This window comes from Balearica regulorum, chromosome 1 (genome assembly GCF_011004875.1).
Source record: "Balearica regulorum gibbericeps isolate bBalReg1 chromosome 1, bBalReg1.pri, whole genome shotgun sequence".
In the NCBI taxonomy this organism is placed as follows: domain Eukaryota; kingdom Metazoa; phylum Chordata; class Aves; order Gruiformes; family Gruidae; genus Balearica; species Balearica regulorum.
In genome coordinates this window covers 152,447,981-152,469,027 of record NC_046184.1, presented here as the reverse complement: position 1 = coordinate 152,469,027, position 21,047 = coordinate 152,447,981, and the positions used below count along the sequence as shown (strand labels likewise).

The 21,047-nt window shown below is 41.8% G+C and overlaps 1 protein-coding gene across 9 annotated transcripts in view; it reads left to right on the top strand.

Moving 5' to 3' along the window:
* The first annotated feature begins 15,073 nt into the window (after positions 1–15,073).
* The window catches only part of MCF2L (MCF.2 cell line derived transforming sequence like), a 164,597-nt gene continuing 158,623 nt past the window's right edge, over positions 15,074–21,047 (top strand). For 2 of the 9 annotated variants that reach the window (XR_012832979.1, XR_012832978.1), the window contains exon 1: positions 15,074–15,181. The gene's annotated coding sequence lies outside the window, so the exon portion shown is untranslated. The remainder of the gene's footprint in view (positions 15,182–21,047) is intronic. The other 7 variants (XR_012832981.1, XR_012832985.1, XR_012832987.1 and 4 more) reach the window with 7 other exon arrangements.

Below are 21,047 nucleotides of genomic sequence, written 5' to 3'. Positions count from 1 at the left end.
CACCAAAACTGAGGCAAAACAGTTTACTTACTAATTTACTTTTCAAGAAAAGAAAAGTCAACTTTCTAGGAAATGTTCCTCACAATATTCCTAGTGATTTTTGCATTAAACAGTGAAATATGATTAAAATGCCCTGGGACAAGCAGAGATTGTAAAGTGAGTTGTGAAATTTTCAGTATACCAAAGAGAAAAGAATTTTAAAAAGTCTAATGGTGAGCATGACAGGTGAAGGTATTTGTACCATTTAACATGTAGCACTTTTAAGTTTCAAAGAATGTCCTCACAGCAGTAACATTTTGAAATACAGACATATGTGTGTGGGTGTGTGTACATATACTTGCCATTGCAGATGTGAATGTTGGTCAGTTAGAACCGTCCCCTGCATAAAACACTGGTGTATATATTTTTAAAAAGTTAATATGGGTATAAATTTTATACCAGTAGCAGTGACAAATTTCTTGTGTGTAGTTAACAAATTATTTGTAATGTATTTTTTAGAAATCCTAAAATTGCCTTTGCACTGAAATATTTTTCATACTGTAGCTATTTATAAATCTGTTTTACGCATACATTTGTTAACACACCATTTCTATTTTTTTTAAGTATATGTTTTGAAGGCTTTTTTTATACCTATGAGTTTTGGCCACTTAAATTTAGCTTAGAGTGGAGTTGTGGCTGAATGTTAAAATTCTAATGAATGTCAAAGTAGAAATATAGGTCTGTTGCTCTGTCGGTCTCACCCAAACTCTTACTGTTACGTTGGTATTTGTGATAGTGGCGATCAGAGCGCTGTACTTCCAGTGCTACGCTGTTCCCGCCAGTTTTTTTACTCTAGAAAGCCTCCTGCTTTTTTACTTTAATGAGTTCCATCTTTTAGCCTTAAGTAAGGAGATTTTTTGCTCGATGTTTTTGAAAATGCTGCATTCCCGTTCTGCCTACTAACAGAGCGGTTCATTGCAAACTTCGTGTAGCCCTGCGCTTAGAGATGATCGACAACGTTATTCAGACTGAAACACCTATATAAGTGCTCGGGAAATTTTAGTTAAACCTGTCAATTTTTGGAGGAGAAAGAATGCTTGAATTCAAGTGGAAGTTTCTGCTTTGGTTTAGCAATACTTTTACTTTAAAAAGTTGGTTCTGTCTGTTAAAATAGACTGTTTTGTGGAAAAACCACAAACCATCAACTCGGTTTCACTTGATGTGCTTTTGCTTCAGTCCCTGTCACTGTCGCCACGCAAACCTCGTCCACTGCAGCAGGTGTTAACTTGGAGTTCCATTGTAAATGGGTCAGCTGATACAAAGGTGAAAAAGTAGAAGTTAGATCAAAATACTTTTGAATGTTTTATTATGGATGGGACACTGAAAGGAGACAGATTTTTATGTATTTTAAAAAAAAAAAGAGGAAAAGTATAAAAATCTCTATAACTTCCTAACTTGCCTTGTTTAAATTGTTGCAGCTTTAACAGCATAGTGTCTCCATAACTGCTTCTATAAATGTCTTGAAACTGGTAAGCGCTAACCAAATGTACGTGACGACTTAGAAAGTATTTCAAGCTTTTCAGCCACTGAAGTTCATATATTCCTGCAGTGGCTTGTGGCAAAAGAGCTTTTTTTCTTTTACCATGTACAGGAATTGTTTGTCCAGCCACTTAATGTAAAAGCTTACAGTTTACTTTCTTGCTTGCATTAGCCTGTTTGTCTTGACCCGACTGGCTTGCAAATATAAAAGGAAAAAATAGTTTAATGGAGCAACTGCACTACTTTTTCTTTTGGAAGCCAGTGGGATCATTGTGCTCATGCTACTGTCTCTGTTAAAACAGCTTTAATGGAAATTTGTGAAAGTATTATGAAAGTGAAAAAAGTACATGATTCTACTTTGCAGAATACTCTAAAAATCAGTTCATAGAGCTTTAATTTTTTTACCTTCTGAAAATTCACAGAATTTTAATCTGCATTGTCTCCGCCATAAATTCTGTGCTATATACACCTTGCATTTTAAATGTCCTTTCACAACCTAATGTAAAGTAGAATCTGTGAAAGCTGCTGTATGGGGCTGGGGGTAGTTATCCGTGCATTAAACATTAAAGATATCTGTAGTCATCAGCACCAAATACTGATACTTATTTTTAATTGTACAGTTATAGGTGCATTTATTCCAAAATAAATCAGCCTTCAAATCTAATGTTTAGATGATCCTGTACCACTTCATTTATTTGATTTGAAGAGTCAGTGTGTTGAATACATTACTGTAAAGTTTCTTTTCAGTGCTATTTTTAACTTTCATTTCTGTAGATAACCAAATATAACTTGTTTATATTCGGTCACATTTTGGATCCTTATGTAGAATATATAAGCAGGAGACATGAATCTGCTTGCAATAAATATAAACATTCAAGACCGGTTTAAGTTTGCTCACGAGTAATTAAAATAATTCTAGTATGAATATGAGATGGTTTCCTATTAGTCTGTAATAAAACGCAAGTAGATAACAGAAAATGGAATGAGTGTTTGATTCTGTTATTGAATATGCTTGTAGTCACGTTCATGTTCAGAGGGCGTAGGTAGCCAGCTAAAAAAGCGAGCTAACAGAAAGGGAAAATCGGAGAAAGCTGGAACATGAGCGGCGTGGGGGTTTGTTGCAAAGCTGACAGCAGTTGGTACCGGTCCAGGAGAGCTTTGTTCCTCCTGCACAGATTGGCAAAGCGCTCGAGTTCTCTCCGAGCTGAACTCGTGAGCTACAGGTGGGACGATGTGCATTCCCTTACAGCTCTGCTGTGCAGGGTACCCAGGACAATTTCTCCTGTCTTTTGCAACGTTGGCAATGTAAAGAAACTGAATTAAAGGTGAAAACAATGCGCTTTGCCATCTGAGTTGGTAGCAGCGTTCACAGATTCCTACAAAAGAGGCTGAGCACGCAGAAACACCATCATTTTCGTTCATTTTGTGTTACTATACCACAGGACTTTCTGTAGCTTCAAAACCGTTACAGACCCTACAGCACGTTGACTGGCGGTGTCCTAGGCAGCCTCCACAAAGCAAGTCGGAGCGGTAGGTTGGGTGCCCTCCTCTCCCACTCTGAGGCACTCGGTCCGCATATTGGTTTCGCCCGTCCCATAATAAAGATTTCCGAGCCATAGTTTTGTGTTTACATGAACTTTTTACCCCAACAATAGAAGCACATTGTACCTGTCTCCCTGTGAAGAAATTTTGTGTTGCTACTGAAGGAGCTTCTGGAGAAGGTGGTTTGAGGGGAAAAGGTCGATATGGAAGATGGTTTTCCCTTTCTTCAGGCATTGAAGAAAAAACTGCATAAATTGCAATTAGGTAGAAGTACTAAATTGAAACTGGTTTTGAAAAAAACAATGTGATGAGGCATCTGGATTTGAGGAGGAACACAGTAGCAAGAGGAACAGATTACCTCATAAGTAGACAACCTTTTATTTTGCATGTAAAAATATGTTTGTTTATTTAAAGGAAAAAAGGGATAGAAAGGCAGTGGTTTCTGAACCATATTCTAAATTGAATACCTTAGGTTTTCCTTTAACTCTTTAAATTATGCTCTTTTAGTAAGGTACATTGTAGAATTAATTGAAAACTGTTTCTTATCTTCTACAAGACTACAGTTTTTTCTGCAATATATGCAATACTGCTGTATAAAATCTGTCCTGAAGGTTATTTTGATACAAAGTGAAATAGGTTGGAGACAGACTGAAGTTTCTTAGGTTTGTTTTCTGCACCTTCCGATTTCCTCAGGTGATAAGCTGCACGAATTTAAAAATAGTATTTCACCATTTTAATAAGGCTTTGTTGTCACATGTTTCTGTTACCCATACCTACAGGGCTTTTTGTTTTAATTTCATTCAAATGCTAAAGCAAAAATCGTAGCCATTCAAAGGTTTCATTTACACCAGGAAGCAATGGGACAGGGATAAAAACAAATACAGCCATCCACTCATTTCATTATACAGAACAATTTATCAGATGCCTGATGTCCCTACCTAGGTTTAGATGTGCTCATTGGAAAATTAGCATGTTCTTTTGTTCTGGTGAGTTCTTTTGTAACTGGTGAGTCCAGAGTAAATTAATAGCGGTGACTCTTAATACTTTAAGTGTTTATTTTTCATTTAAAGGAGACAAGTAGGAGTAGTATTCAATTTTAAACCACCCAAAGCTTTGTTATTGTTTTCCATTATTCATTTTGATTAAGAAATCTCATGGTGCTGCATTAAGCTTTTAAAAATACATACGATGCAGCGTCCTGCTAGGTTCAGAGGTTCTCTCTTTGGATTGTATCAGGAAGAACTGTTACCATCCAGTCTCCTTATTGTGGGAAAAACTGATACGCTGCTTGTTCCTAACAGGGAAAGCAATGTTAATAGTTGTTCAAAAAAGCACATCATGCTTACCTGGAGATTTTAAACATATTTTGTAAAGATACCTCATACTGAAACGTTAACCAAATTTGAAAGCTGGATCTTGCAATCTAACAAGCACTGAGGTTTAGAACAGAAGGAAAACAAATCCTGGTCCAAGGTTCAAGACCATCAAGTGGTATGCCGACTTTTATTGCAGAAAATACTCCCAACTGAGAAGCTAGCCTAGAAGAGTATTCCCGGAAGTGCTGAGCAGCTTGCTTCTAAGATGATTATAAACTGCGTAGCTAGAGAAAGGTGCCAGTGTTAATTAGGTTGAAGCCACGAAAAGGTACTCTGTTCCCTTTTATTCTGATCAAATTATAGCCTGGAAGGACAGATCTCACCTCCTAAGGGATTTCAGGCACAAGGCCACAAAGCTCAACACTGATGCAGTGATACAGCTCGGGAACAGTTGGGATTCTTGGCTTTTAAGTGACTCTTCTTAGAAAGTCCAAATGATGTATTAGTTTAGCCCAAAAGCAGTGTTTGTGCATGAAAGGAACTGGCCCAGATGGAAAAAAGCAGAAGATCCTTCCACTGTTGATTGTACTGCCACACGAGTCAGGCTTCTCTCCGTCCTCTTGGATGACACCCGCAGCGGGTGGTTTGGGACCCACCTTCCCTGGAGGCCCAGGACTTGTGCAGGCTTATGGGAAGTGCCCAGCAGCTCCCCGATACCCTCTGACTTCCCCAGGGGTTTTTTAGCAGCTGCACAGAGAGGTACTGGCCATCCATGGGAGTGCACGTCCAGATCAACATTGTGTCCAAGCTGATCTTACTCCTAGGTGGTACTGCTCTGTGTATGATAGAGTAGGTGCTGACTGCAGACATTCGGCTGTTGGAGATAATTCCTCGACTTCATTTAAAATCTACTTTTTCAGGGGCTGTAGGTTTACGTATTTGTTTCCAGCCTAGAAATAAGAGATTTTATTTTTTTAAACAACTATTCTGTTACTTCTGTTTTCCATTTCTGAAAACAGCAAAACAAGGAAACAAAAATTCACAGCATTACCACTCTACACTAAAATGAGAGTAAAGCTGGTCAACTTCTCACCCCCTGCCCTGCCACATTGCTTATTGTCTGAAAATTATCTTGGTCTTCTAGTTACGCACCATACCAGGAACTTTTACTAAGTGCTAAAGCACTAAAGTGCTCTGTACCACCAGAAGGTAAACCTCTGGAGAACATTTTTTTTCTGAAAATGAGATTTTGTTCCTAATGTTGATTATTTAGTTGAAATCCTTGTAATTGTACACAGTTTACAGTCTCTTGCTGCCATCTGCACAGAAAAGTTGAATTCATGGTATTGCAGCAACAAGCTTTTAATATGCAGCAGTTAAAAAAATCTGTAAAAAAAATCTGTAAATCACAGGGCCAGTGCTGGCCAAGTCAGCTGACCTGAATGTAGTAAGTCACACTGCAGCCATTTCAAGAGTATTGAGATGGGCTTTTTGCTTGGGGTTGTTTTTGGTTTTTTGGTTTTTTTTTTTTTTTTTTAGGTCTCTGATCTGGTTTCCTTGTCATAAAACTAAACAAAAGGTGACTCCCAGTCTCTCTCACGTAAAACATGAGCTACTCGTGGAATCATAGAATATCTTGAGTTGGAAGGGACCCACGAGGATCACCGAGTCCAGCCCCTGACTCCAGCCAGGGCAACCTAGAAGTTAAACCATATATCTAGAGGGTTGTTCCAATGCTTCTTGAATGCCAAGAAGCTTGGGGCCATGACCGCTCCCCTGGGGAGCTTGTTCCAGTGCTGGACCACCCTTTCCTTGAAGAACTTTTTTTCTAATGTCCAATCTGAACTTCCCCCAATGCAGCTTTAAGCCATTCTCTCACGTCCTATCACCAGACCCTGGAGAAAAGAGATCAGCACCTCCCGCTCTGCTCCCCCTCGTGAGGTAGTTGTGGACAGCAATGAGGACACCCCTCAGGCTCCTCTTCTGCAAGCTGAACAAACCAACTATCCTCAGACACTCCTCATTAGCCATGCCCTCTAGTCCTCTTACCATCTTTGTTGCCCTCCTTTGGACACATTCCAATATTTTCATGTCATCCTTATATTGCAAGGCCCAAAACTGCACGCAGTGCTCGAGGGGAGGTCACACCCCTGCTGTCTGTGTGCAGTCTGATGTGCTGACTGAGAGATAACGAAGAGTTTGAGGGAATTTGGAGAACAGCAACTGCTTCAACCAACCAGCAGAAAAAGCAAAAGAAAAGTGAACATAGTTAAGGGATGGTTAGTTGGACACACACATTTGGGTAAGTAAAAAAGGTGCACATGCAAAAAAAAAAAAAGCTGCATGAAATTGAGATTTGTTCAATTTAAGAGTTTGACTAGGGTTTCAGACTTTAATGTCTGCTCAACTCTTGTTCTCCCTATAGGGAGGAAATGGGACACACACCTTTACGTGTCTCCCTTCTTGCCTCTTACCTAGTACCTGGCACACTGGGGTACCTCCCCTTCCCTCAGAAGTCCATTTTAGCACTCCATGCTTCATTCCAAAATAAAGAAACCATTCCTTCTGCGTTTGAGCAAAGCACAGTCCCATACGCAGTAACAAGAGAACTCCCTCTTTTTCATGCTCAGGGGAGTGTTCAGCAGGCAAACCAGCAGTGCTGAAGCAATATGGTCACCACCACAATGGTTACTCTTGGTCACTTCTAGACAAGAAATATTTAAACATTCACACACAAACACCACAAACCGCCCCCGGTGTGAATTTCAAGTGGGAGATAATCTCTTTCTTACCTTCCTCACGCATACAGCACTCTTGCTTTCCCCAGGTCTCTTTCTAAGCAAATTAAGACTCAAGATCATCCATCCATTTCTCTACTGAAATTGTGCATGGTTTGGAAATTAAGCCTTTCCCTATTGAGTCTATTTATGCTGGTTGCTCAAAAAGGATACATGGTCTCATGGGACTTTTTTCGATATTTTTTTTTTTCTTATAAAAAGTTGTGATTTGAAGGTATTGGGAAAAGGGAATTTTTAACCCACTGAGTTTATTTCAAACTACCTGTATCCTACAATTTTGGCTCAAGTGACACATTACCTGACCACTCACATGTTTGAGGGTTTCTAGGGAGAATTTTTTTTTTAAGAGTGATAGTATTTGTAAGAAAAAGTCCATTTTCAGATACATACCCAAAGATTTGAAGGTAACATAGCAAGGGAATGGCTATTTAAATTCTACCACCACCCTCCTCCCAAGGAAATTCTTACCCCTATCTGAAAGACACATTTCCCTCATACTGATCTGGTTCTGCATCAGTCACAGTTATTATATCCTTTAACTAACTTTGGGCAATACGCCACTATCCTAAGCCCATTAATCTTCACCCTGTAGCCTATCTGAATAATATTCATGCACTCAACTTTGGCATCTTCTATCTCCAGATGTAGCTCATGAGAACCATCTGCCAACTCTTTATTTGCAAATATGTATGAGCATTGAAATACAGAAAGTTGAGAGATCATCTTAATTTCACAGACAACTAATCCGTTCATTCAAGAAGTCTCCACCCTTACTCATAGTTTAAGAGCTGTTGCTGTTTTAGAACAGTAAATAATTGGTTTCCAGAAGGTACTTGTGGTTTTCATAAGGTTAATATCCAACCACCCTATTAACTTTTTAACTGCTTCAGTTTATGAAGATTTACATTCTCCGTACTTTCCGCAGAGGTGCACACTTACCAATTCTGATTTATCATCATTTTATATGCAGGTATTGAGCCAAGACAGTACGTTTAGAATTCTACTGATTTAGGGAGGAAAGTGGATGCTGTGCAAAAAACCCAGACTGCTGCTGCCAGGTGCTGCAGATCCCACGATGTTCTTGTCACCGATCTGCCTTCTCATCTATATGTGTACACTACGGATGTTTTATATTAAAATATGGTGGCTTGGGAGTTAGGAAAGTATTAGAGTAGCATAAAAATAAATTTCACTGATACACAGTAGAGTTCAGGCATCTTCTCACCTGTCAATCTGATGAATGTTCATTTTGAACATTTGCCTGCAATTCATCTTTTACATTACTGTTTCACAGACGTTTCATCTTGCTGCCACATTACATCACTCTTCTAATAGGGTTCATGGGTTGCAAAGCCATTTATTCTCTACCACCATGCTGGATGTAGTCAAAACTAAGACGATCTTCCTTAATATTTTTAAAGAAAGTCCATGTTTTGGTCCAGTCCCAAACACTTTCTTTCCTGGACTATTAGTGATCACCATTATGATGGTGCACTATTCAGCTGTTTCACAGTGTACAATCCAAAATTCTGACTGCAGTTTGTGTTTCCCACAGAACAGAGAGCAGCACGTTATGACTTTGCAATCCCTTCCTCACGTACTGCAGACCAAAGCACAGCACATTTCCAGTCCCAGAAACTTTTCCACTCTCTTTGCCCTCTCTACGTCTTCTCTGCCGAGGCAGAGAATTAAGTGGGCGCTGAGTATTTGAACAAGTCAACATCAAACTATGATCCAAGAAGCCAAGCGGCAGGTTCAGGTTCAGGCACTTACAGCTGTGCGTGTACAATGCAGGTGTCTAAGCCCTCATTACAACCAGCAGAAGATTCTCTGTTGGACAGACAATACACTGAGAATGAGAACAACAAATAGTACCAACAATGTACTTTTAATCATGACATTCAGCCCAAGCCCTTTACTATGTATTGTATTTGTCTGTCAGACATTTAAAATGTATTTACTGTCTAACAGTATGGAATATAAGCACAGTGACCTCCATTAAAGATTTCAGTTCTTTTTTAAACTCTTGGGAAAGCCAAGGGAAAAAAAAAAAATCAACTAGGAGGGAAAGAAAACAGACATGGCAAAGGATATTTTGCATCCATGTCCAAGAAAAAAAAAAGATAAAATATTCTCGGTGCCTTCTGTCTCTATGACAACGTAGACACAGAGATATGCAAAATTTGAAACGTAAATAGCGAAGGTAGAATTTGGGGCTCTTGCACAAGCCGTTAGCAGGATGGACTTACAGCCTCGTCCTCCCACATGACTTTTGTTGCTTGTGGCCATGTCCCCAATACACAGATTAGGACTAATCTTATTGAGCTGACAAGGTCTGGACCTTGCAGCCTGAAGCGGTGGGGTTTTGTAGGATCTAAGCGTCTCTAAAGTCCCAGGTCTCCAGCCAGGGAATCTTCCTCATTCCACACTCAGGGTTACAGGCAGAGGTCCCAGTCCTCCCAACACCTTTAACAGCTGTGGGATTGCTAATGAGATGCCTGGCCCGACTTTTATAACCCTGAAAGGAAGGAAGGGAGGAGAGGAAAAAGAACCACATGCTCCACACATCACATATGCTTTACAGGCACCAGAAGCTGGAAGAGTCTGATTCTGTGCCAACCACTGAGCAAAACAACAGGACAGATTTTCCATGGCCACTTCCAGCATGAATTTGCTAGAAATCTTACATATTTGCTAAATCAACATACAGGGAGATGCCTGCCCTGTAGATTTCCCCATGCCTGTAGGAAACCACCTTGTCTTGTGCCAGGCCTCTGAGATGGCGTTGCTCAGGGAGAGCCATGCCCAGCTCTTCCAGGCCATCTCTGGAAGCTCTGCCATGCTGGGTAGCTATGGCAAGCATCAGCTGCATGGACACTGCCTGCTTTGCGCTGCTCGTGCTTTCCCCGTGGTGCTGGTTCGATTAGAATGAAAAAGCACAGAAAAACCCTTCCTGGGTTTCAGAAGAGTTCAGAGTTTTTAACCTGTCCTTTTAGAGCAATATAAATGAAAAGTCTTCCTCAACGTTATCTACAGTTTCCCTTAGTCCATGCTCCTGTTGCTACAGATTTCCTAGTACCTTCCAATAGGAAAGTCCCATCAAAGGATTCCCCTTTATTGGCTGATTCCCTGGAGATAATTTTCTTCCTGGTTTATTCATTCCTCTTACAAAGACTGGAGTGTACCTTCACTTTTGCTCCAGTGAATCATGGCAATAAATGGTAGAAGACTTCCAGTGAATTACTTCCTCTCCAGAACCCCGTGTGTCCTCACACAGGTTGTAACAACACTTAAGAAGTCTCCCATTCTACCATCTGGTTTTTAAAGCCCAAGGCTGTACACTGCTTTTTGATCAAAACGAGTTCAGGAAGGGTATCAAAGAGCAGTTGGTATGCACATTTCTTTTTCCGTGTAGCTAATTAGCTTTCTTCCTATTCAATGCACGTATTTGAGCATCTTGTCCCTTTGATTCCTCCCCAAGCCAGTTCCTCTCGATGCAATCCCATTTCTTATAGCAATCATCCTGTGTTTCATCAAGACCTCTGGTGGGCACAAAAGGATCATCCGGCCATAGCAGTGCCCTTTTGACAAAAGCTAACTTACTGTTGGCTAAAAGGACTACTACGGGCTACCCTGCTCTTTCTAGCACATTCAGCTTGAATTTTCAGCCATAGAATAACCCTGAAATCCAGAGTCTTTCTATTATTTATACAGAGACCGCTGTTATTTTTAGTGAGTTCTTAGGATTTGTATTAAGGTAAATATTTCATACCAGAGGAGGGGGAATTTCTGGAGATACTTTACACCATCAGAAAGCAGAGTATGATTGCACAGTGTCCCCTGAGCCTATGAGTCATGTTTGTTAATGTTCACAGTGTAATAAGAAGACAGGCTAGGTTTTTTAGTAACATATTTTGCTCACATCTTGCAAAAACATGGAATTGTGCAGCCTACCGATGGGACTCTCTAAAGTCTGGGCTCTTCCTTTTCCCAGTTTATCACATTTCTGTTATATGTGCCACTAATAAATCTTTCATCCCAGTGCTTTATTACACGTATCTTAATTGGTCTAATTTTTTTTCAGATTGCCGTTGTTTTAATCAAAATTGGTTTACATCATTCACTAATTATTGCCACAATCATAAAAAAAGAGAATCATTGTCAGTCTATTTTAAGAAAAATAATTTGAATTTCTTCTTCCCTCTGGACAATCATAACTACTTTATTCTCATCGTGTTTCAAAAATCTTCCTAACGTACCCTGGAGAACTTCTCCAAATAACAACTTTGAGGCTTAATTTTCTGCATATTTTTTCTCAGTAGATTACTATGATATTACAGACATTTTCTAATTCTGTGCAAGACGTGACTTAGACCAGTTGCTCGATAAAGAAAGGTATCAGATATTTGATAGACACAATTCACATAATCTCTCCCTAAAAGCCAACCTGTTGTCATTTTGTAGCCCCTCCAGACTTTATAACTGGCAGAAATGGGTACAGCTCGTACTAAGATAGCTTCCTACAGCACTGTAGTTAGTTCTGCTCTCACTTGAAATCCGTGCATACAGTATCACACCAGATCGCACAGGGCACACAGTAACGATTCCTTACTTAGATACCTTTGTACACCTCTTCTTACTCCTTACAATTTAAAGTAAACACGTATTCTAAAGTCTTCTTCTGGATAAATTTGGCAACAGGCATGGGGCACTAGATCAGGAGAAGTTAACTCCTGAGCTAAAGACCTTTCATTGTCGCCTGTCTTCCCAACCTGATTCCCAAAACACAGCTACACCAGCGAGTCTCAAACACCTTGCAGAGTTTGTCCATTCATAGCCTACACTGTCTGTGCCACAGATGACCATGTCCAGCACCTCAGCATTTGTTAGATCCTTCTGAGCTTTTTCATCCCAGCTTTTGTTTGAGCTGAAAAGTTTAAAAAAAAAAAATCAGCAAAACCACTGTTTCTGCCAGAGCCAAAATACTTTGTTGGTTTACAATTCTCAGGAATCCCACCCTACCCCTTCCATTTAGGATGAATATCTCAACCTCATTCCAACCCACTTTTACATTTAGCTGTTGTGATGTGAAAACAGGCGTTTGCTCTAGTTGCTTACTTACTTTCTTTATTAATTTCTTCAGAACTCCTAAATGCCATCCATTCTTGACATTTGCTTGAAACTTAACTGCTTCCCTGCTGAAATTCACCCCAGCTTCTTGGCATAGCTGGAACAAAAAGAGTATTTTCCATGGAATATAGCATTCTTATCAAAGCCAATGTTATATTCATGAATATATTTTATTTAATGCAGAAGAAATCACATTTGTGAGGAAACGAAAGGCTATTTGCAATGAGATAAATTTCTTCCATAAACTCTAATACTACTAGCCAACGCAACTGTATCTTCTTTTGAGCAAAAATTTCTGCAGAAATCCTTCTAGATCAAAAATGCTCAGATCTTCTTGTCTGACTTGTCATTCCTTGAAACCAGCGGCGCCTAAGGTTCTGGTTTGACACAGAACACAGTGGGGATCACGAAAGTCAAACCCCTTATGTTTCTACTAGCAAATAAAGCAGGTCAGGAACTGTCTTTTGGCATGGGAACCAGCTGGCACAACATGGCTTGCATACACGCAACTAAACTCTCTTATATCCTGAAATAGGTCAGCTGCCTGCAGACGCTCTGCTGGGAACGGCCCCTGGCCCACACTGACCCATGAGTTGTGTTGGGAATTGCTTCAGAGGCTGCTAGTTTGCTAGGACAGAACCATGCTGGGGACACCACCATCACAGCAATGGTACAGAGGACAACCACATGTCGCAGTTTGAGCCTGAGCCCCATTTAGTTTACTGCTATAGGGGTAGCTATAGAGGTCAAAAAGTGCCTTGAACACAAAACAGAACTGAAATCTCAATTGTATCTTTTGTTGATGTCTCCCTTGTGCTTCACAGACTCTTCTTTCAAAGCTATTTTTGACAGTATTTCCAAATTAAGATGTCCTCTCTGCTCTTTCATGTCATCATTAATTGGCCCTTTTCCCTGGACAACCAAACACATCTTTTCAACTAACATTGAAAATGCATTTGTGAGGTACTGAGGGAGAAAAAAGAAAAAAAAAAAAGTGATTTATCTGAAGCTGCACTTTCTCTCTGCAGAGTCCCCTATTTTGCAGCTAAGTGTCGCAGGGTCACTCTTTCCCACGGCATACAGCGCACAGGGTATCTCATGGAGAACAGAGCACGGTTGCTGCTAAGGTGACTTGATTACCTACTTGCATGTCAGGTTCTGTCTGACCTGTATTTTGGGTTAAGCTGCTGTAAGAAGCCACTAGATACTGAAACCTCGTTTCTGTAAGCCATTTCCTGATGCTACCTTGGGTCACTGGGCTTTAAGAAAGAGTATTTCAGGTAATTAAGAAGACAAGTGTGCACAGCATATCTCGGTCATCTGGTGCTTTTCTAAAAATCAGATACCTCTCACTCAAGACAGAGAAAGTGCAAAAAATATATTGTAACCCCCTTTTGTCCTTGGTCCTGGAATACTCTTCCTGAAAAATTTAGTTCCCAAACCCTGCAGTTTGGTTATCATGAATGTAAACTACCATTGTTGTCAGCAGGGACGTAGAGAGCAGCGTGAAAGACTGCTGACTGCCTGAGAGGAAAACAGACCGGGAAAGTCCGTGTGTTCAGAGTTACGCACACATCTTTTGTGATTCCCCTGAAGCTCACACCTTCTCTGCAGCACTCGTTTTCCACGTGTTTATATGTCCAGCACACAAAAGTACACACTGTGCACTATTTTGCTTATAGGCAAAGTTTTTACCACTCAGGGATACCCAAATAAGAAAGCAAATACCTATTGTTGGTTGCTTTATTGGTTTGGGGTGTTTTTTTTTTTTTTTTTTTTTTTTAATGGGAAAACTGTCTAAGTCACCTCCAGCTGTTCAATTGTCTGATGAAGATGTAAACAAAAAAAGCACTGTTATCTTTATATACACATTCAGGTAGAGGCAAAATAAAGTGCCAGGAGCCAAGCACTGACATACCAGGAAATGTCAGCATGGAGGCTGCAAAACTTTCCCGTGGCTCATCCAGGTCGTAGCTCTGTGCCACTACTTTAAGCTGCCGTTGTTTCCCAACAGATGATGCTCCTACAGGTTGTAACTGCTTTCCTGGAAATAATCGCTTTTCCTAGAAAAAGGCACGTGAAAGCCCTAACTCCGACACTTCTTCCCACCTGGTGAACACCTGCCCTTTGTAACCCGGGCTCATGGCTGCGAGGCGGCGGTGCCTCCACCAACCTTTTGCTACCGGGTAGTTGTAGCAGCCGCTGCACCGCTCCTCACAGGGGCGCCGGGAAAGCCCGCCCGGCCGGCTGCCTCCCCACCCGCTCCAGTCCCGGCCCCACCATGTACCTGTCGGTGGCCGTGAAGGACAAGCGCAATTCAGCCCTCAGGTTAACTCCACACCACCACCCTCCCCCCCCCGCGCCAAAAACAAAAACCAAAACAAAAAAAAACCCCAAAAAACCCAAACCGTTAACGGACCGGCTGGGTGTGGCGCGAAGTGAGGCGCTGCCGCCAGTCCCGCCTCAGCGGGAGGCCGTTCAGACCCCGCTGAGGCGGGAGATCTCGCAGGTCGCCACCGGCGGCGGGGCGGGCCAGGCGTTACAGGTGCTTCAGGGAAGCGCGGCCGGCGGGCCCGGGGCGGAGGAGGAGCGCTCCGCTTCGCTCCCCTTCACCGCCCCGCCACACAAAGGGCCTCTGGCTGCCTCCCCCGGGAACACGCACGGGGCGGGGGGGTGCCGGTGCCGGGGAGAGGAGCGGAGCCCTGACAAAAGGCAGCCCCTCTCCCCCCCACGCCTTCCCAGCTGCGGGCGGGGCCCTGCGGCACCTCCCCCGCGCTGCCAGCCATCCCGCCGGCCCCTGAGGGAGGCGCTGCCCTACTCGTTCGGGCGAGCTGCTGAGCGGCAGCGGCCACCTGGTCCTCCGGGCAGGGTGCCGAGGTGAGTGGAGGCGGGCGCCTCGTGGCCCGCGGGCAGCACCGCACCGCACCGCACTGCACAGCCCGCCCGCCCGGCCCCCGCTCGCCCCCGGAGAGCGCCACCATCTTGCCGGGGGCAGCGCTCCCCCGCGGGCAGAGGGTGAGGGAGCCCCCGGGCGGGAGGGTAGCCGGCCGGGCCGGGCCGCGCCGCGCCAGCCGGGTGAGGGGCGTGCGTGTGGGGACGCTCCCCGTGCCGCCGGCGGCCGGGCTCTCCTCAGCGCTGGTCACCGGGACTCCACGGTGGGGGTTTTGTCGGGGGAGGGTGTTTCTCTTTCTTTCTCTGTTTTTTGCCCCCCTCCCCTCAGTTTCGGTGGCGATAGGTCCGGGCTAGGGGAGGAAGCGAAACAAAGGCAAGCACGGTAACCTGCCTGAAAACGAACGAATAAATAAAGAAATGTGTTTGGCGCCACGGGATGCCCTCGCTTCCCTGGTGTGGGGCGGCTGGGGCTGCCCCGCCGCAGCCCGCCCTGCCCCGCGGTGGTCCGAGCAGGGCTTGTGCTGTTGGTTTTGTAGTAGATGAATTAAGTGTCTTGGAACTGGAGAAACAAAGCGGTCCCCTGGTATGAAGATGTTTGAGATATGGGGGTTTGGTGACTGGTGTTACCTGCAATGATCACACGGACTGTAAAATAGGATGTTTCTTCAGCTTGTGGTGTTGATTTATTTTTTTTTTTTTGTATTTTGCTGGGGCTGGACTATCAAAATGAATTAGCTAGCTGTGTTGTCTGTAGATTTGTTGGGCTTTGCTTTTGTGCTTGTTTGGTTTGCTGTTGGTTTTGGTTTTTTTCTTTTTTTTACTTCTGTTTCTTTTTTCTATCTACAAAAGGAAGGAGACTTAAGTGTTTGTAATCCAAAAGCCAGAAAGATTTGTTTAAAGATATTTTTAGCTGAAAACCTTGAAAAAGAACAAACTTTATCTTAATAGACTTGGCAATAGATTTGCTCTTGCAAACCCCTTATTTCATTTTTAAAGCCAGTCTGACTTAGTGATTTCAGAATGACTGAGAATGTGAATAATAAAGGCTCAGAAAGCAAATAAACCCCCAAATTTATTTTTGAAAAGATCTCCTGTAGCTTGCCTTTTTATGACAATCTTCAAATGTTTTTTGGAGTTTATTAGTACTCATACAGCCTTTCTGGCTTGGAGAGTGGAACAGACAAAATAATGTTCAGTAGCAGGGTCTCTATTTATTAAATGTACTTACCCAGTGCAAGTTTGGTTAGCATATTGAAAAATAAATACCATTCTAAACAAAAGTACACATCGTGTCATGTAAGTCAGAGGAGAAATGCAAAAAAATTTGATTTGGACCCCAATTCAAGAAGGTGCTAGAGCATGTGTGTAATAAAGGCACAGTCATAGGGTAGAGGATAGAGCACTCTTTTAGCGCTTGTTGATGTTGGATGTCATTTCTTGTGCTTTGGGCCTGACTGCTACCACACTACCCTCTTTTCTCTCCTTATCCCTTCTGTAGGGAAGTCTCAGTCACATTCACGCGGGTTTTTTTGTTTGTTTTTTTTTTCCTGTTGAACTTTGAAATTCTTTTGTTTCAGATGGCTTCCAGAAGTGATATGCTTCACTGATTCAGGACTGGACTATACAAAAGTAATTACAGAAGTTGCGTGGAAAGGCTTTTTGTTTTTTTCCATTACAAAGATGTCTGTAAAACCAGCCTTGAAGGCAGCCACCAGTGTGCACTGTTGAGGCTTTGCAGGAGCTTCAAAATAGATAGCAGGTTTAACCATCTTAACATGTACACCTACTTGAAACTTTTAATGCAGCGCTCCTTTCGAGATGAAAGTTGTCAATTGCTATTTCTTACAAAATTACCCTGCTGCGTAAATCTATAACAACTTCATTAGGAAGTATTCGGCATGGTTACTTAACAGAAAATTAGATCCCAAATAGATCAGAAGAGAACTTAACTCTTCTTTCCTAGAGGATCTTCTTTACCTTGCACTTCCATTCCACAGATCCTGCAGGCACAGGACATTGGCAGTGCTCTCCATCTCTGTAGACAGGCAGTAGGGAAGGTTTCTCGAGCCTTAGGAGACCTCAGCCATGCCTTCTTTCCTGGGTGTGTTACAGTAAAAGGCTGAACACTAAAGCTATGAGTTTGGGGGTTTTTTAATGGATTACTGCAAAATGCTTTTGATCTGTGACAAGCTGGGCTCGGGAGGGAGGAGGAAAAGAAGGGGCTTGTGGAGTAGATGTTCTGTGAGCCCTTTGAAACTGGACACCTATTATATGTTTGTCAGCAAGTCGGTGGGATGAAGTGACCCAAGTGATCTCGTGGAGACCTGTGTCCTCTAAGCTGAGGAAAGCACGTACTCCTGTTATATGGTCACTGAACAAAGATGCTGTCCTAGGACCTTTCTCCAGAGGAAGGTCTTTGACATTCCCAGCTCTGATTTCAAGAGAAGCTGGTAATATTCTAATGCTTTTTTCCATGATAAATAAATTAAAAATAAACAGAGCAAGCCATGTATGTAGCATATATTTTCAATTCAACAGAATTAGTCTAGGAGTTAGGATTTGCGTGCTTGGCTGTGGGTACCTCTGAGTTAAACAAATGGTGTTTGCATAGTGTCCTCATGCTGGTCGCAGTGTGTTTTGTTTGTCACAACTTTGCACATGCAAGAATAATGTATTGGTGAGATAGGAGTTTGGGTTTATCGTGAGAACAACTTGAATAAGGGGAGATTTATCAGCCCTTTAAAATAAAGAGTCAAGCACGTGACCACCTCATTCTCCACAGAATGCTGTGTAGCACTGTCAGCTTCTACTGTGTTTCATTTAAAAATAAAACCTAGCTTGTCATTCTCTGGGGTCTTGAGAAAAATTTCCAAGTATCTGTAATCCGAGTGGAAACAGATACAGACTGTGAAGAGTTTTAAAGAGATGTAAACTGCCCTCTATGCCATTTTAGAGGATACCGCAGTTGGGCCGGTATGATTATTTGATTTCTCATGGATGGAAGGAGAAATGAGTGGGCAAAAAAACTTTGGCATGAGGGGGCAGGAGGAGAAGAAATTTATATATCTAATTCTAAAAGCTCAGTTTTCAAGAATGTAGGTGGCTTGGTGGGAGTTTAAAGACTAAGGAAATTATGCTTTTGCTAATAATGATCTCTAGGCAACTTAGAATTCTATAATGTGCTTTTCTCACGTTTATATTAACATTCCTCAGGCTCTGATTTTCTTTGGTTATGTTCACTGAAAATAGGGAAGGTCTTTCACCCACCATTAGGCATGAAGTTTGCACAAAACAGACAGCAAGCCACTTTACAAATGCAATACCAGATTAAAATAGAGGGCCTCTGTTTTTTCCTGTTGTGGATCCAAAGTAGAAATACTGCGTGTATAAGGTCCAGATTTCTGAAGGACTTGGGATGCAGCTCAGGTTAGGGTGCTTGCAGTTGGTGGGGGAGGAGGAGGATCTTCTGGCTTTGTCCATACCTCACTTTGTACCTGCAAGAAGCTGTTCCCTTGCCCTCGTGCTCTGCTCTGACGGCCTGTGCACTGAGCCTATAGCTCTGAAAAGAGAGAGGGAATTCGACTGTGTATTTGAAGTTTTTCCTGTGCCTACGTGCGGAGTGGTGTAAGCAGGCAGTAGGGAAGGTTGCTTGAGTCTTGAGAGAACTCAGCAACCCTTTGTGATGTGCATATGTTTACCTTTTTATTCTTTTTGTTAGGTGTCTTCAAATATAGTGCACAGTTCTGGGTTAACTAACTAAAGATAAACTTTTCTTGTGTAGTGGAAGGAGGAAGGAAGACAGCTGAGGGACTTCATTTAAACTTGTAAGTGTTCCTCAAAAGAGAAGAGGCTATCTATGAGATGAAAAGTTGAAGAAATAAGAAAACATTTCTCTTATGAAACACATTTGATTTTTCTTGCCTTTGAAAAGGCCTCAGTTTAGCTCTTGCTGAATAGTCTTGTGATTTCTTTGAAACTGGTGTTTCCTACTTATGTCTGATGATTTCTAATGCTTTATGAAAGACTTTTATTTAAAAAATGAGAACATTTATCTCGAAGGACTACTTAGTACTCAAGTTAAATGTTGATAACAGTAAAGCTCCAAATGAGAAAAAAATTAGTCTTTAAATTGATTTTGATTTAACATGTGTAAGGGTGTTCTACATGCCCTAGAGAGAGATGAGAATGTTTGGTGCTTTGTTGCTTCTGTGTGTGTGTGTCCCCACACACTTCCTGAACAAAATGTGGAAGGACTGGGGGAGGGGCAAGACTAGAAATACAATATCTCCACAGGCAGACCTTGAGTAGTTTAATAGGCTTTACTAAAATCCTAAAGTGTTTTATTGTTTTTATTACATGACTCATTCTTTGTGGCACTCTATCAGTAACGTATACCAAAGTGGGACTTTTTGCCATACAAATTCAGGTTCATCCACAATTGCCTTGGGTGCTCTTTGAGTTGTGTGAGGGGCCGAGGAGCCTCAGGAGATGTGCATCTCTTTTAGTCCAGTGAATGCTGAAGGCACATGAGTAAAGTAGTTTTTTAAATTAGACCTCTCAGTTTAATGTCTGAAGTTAGGTGGGAAGAACTTGGGCTATAATGTATGTGTATCTTATGAATTTTGCACTTTCATGATTTATTGTGCACGGGAAGAATGACTGACCAGTATTGGGGGGATGAAACTGGGGGGAATGCTGCAGCCCAGATACATGAACTTAAGATTTTCATCAGAACAATATTGATGGGTTTAAATACCATTCAGCATATTTTAATCCATTCTAAAATAAAGAAATGTTAATTAGTACTATACAGATGTTGGTGTCCAGTTCAGTCTAGTTCTCCTGCAGACACCTGTGAGGTACACAGATGAGCTCTTGCATCATCAGCTGGACTCTACTATTTCTATTGATATGAGTGTACTAAGCTCAGTGAATTACTATGTTCAAGCCTGCTTGTTCAGGCCAGATGATATGTTAAACAGTTTCTCTTAAAGAGCATTGGAATAAAGCGTCATCGTGTTTGTGGAAAAGAAGGGTGTGAAAACTTAGTAGGTGCTAAATTAGAACCAGTTTTCCCCATGTAAATCCATTTTTCTCCCCCCAGTGACTTAAATAGAGCAACGATGAAAGCATGGTAGAACACTGCAGTGATTAAATGCCGAGTGAGGTAGTTCACAGGGTAATCTGAAAATATCAGACAAATGGTCTTAGAAGTGAGATACATTTAAATGTTTGTGTTATACCTGGCCAGAAATAATGCCCTGCCTACAAAAACCAGTGAAATAGCTGAAGAAATTGCACCGTGTGGTAGCAACAGAGATCCAGTAATAGTGTATCGACTCAGAACAACAGAACACTAGCAGTCAGGTTTAACTGCCATGGTGGAGTGGTAGCAGAGTATGGATTTAAGTTTGAGATAACCAGATGCCTGACGTAATCTGGTTATATTTGAAGATAATTATTAACTACACCCTCTGCAGTGCTATTCTTGAATTAAAAGGGGATTTTTGGATGGGAAACTGAAGGAAATTCAGTGAAGTGTATGTGTGCAAAGTGATTGAACTAGAAGGACTCTTGCTTTCAGAAACTCCTCTTTTGTCTGAATTTCATAAGCAATAGTTCAGAAAGCATTTGCACCTTCATTAAGAAGTAGTGTGGAGTGCTACATAATAATATTACATATTACTTCTTAATATTGCATATTAATGCATTATTGGTCCCGTATGTAATTACAGTTTCAAAGTGAAGATCTCATCCATTTAGTGTGCTGCCAGACCTTGCAAATAGAGCGTGCAAGGTACCTAATTTATATCAGAATAGATGGCAGCTATTTGTAGTAAATGGGGGAATG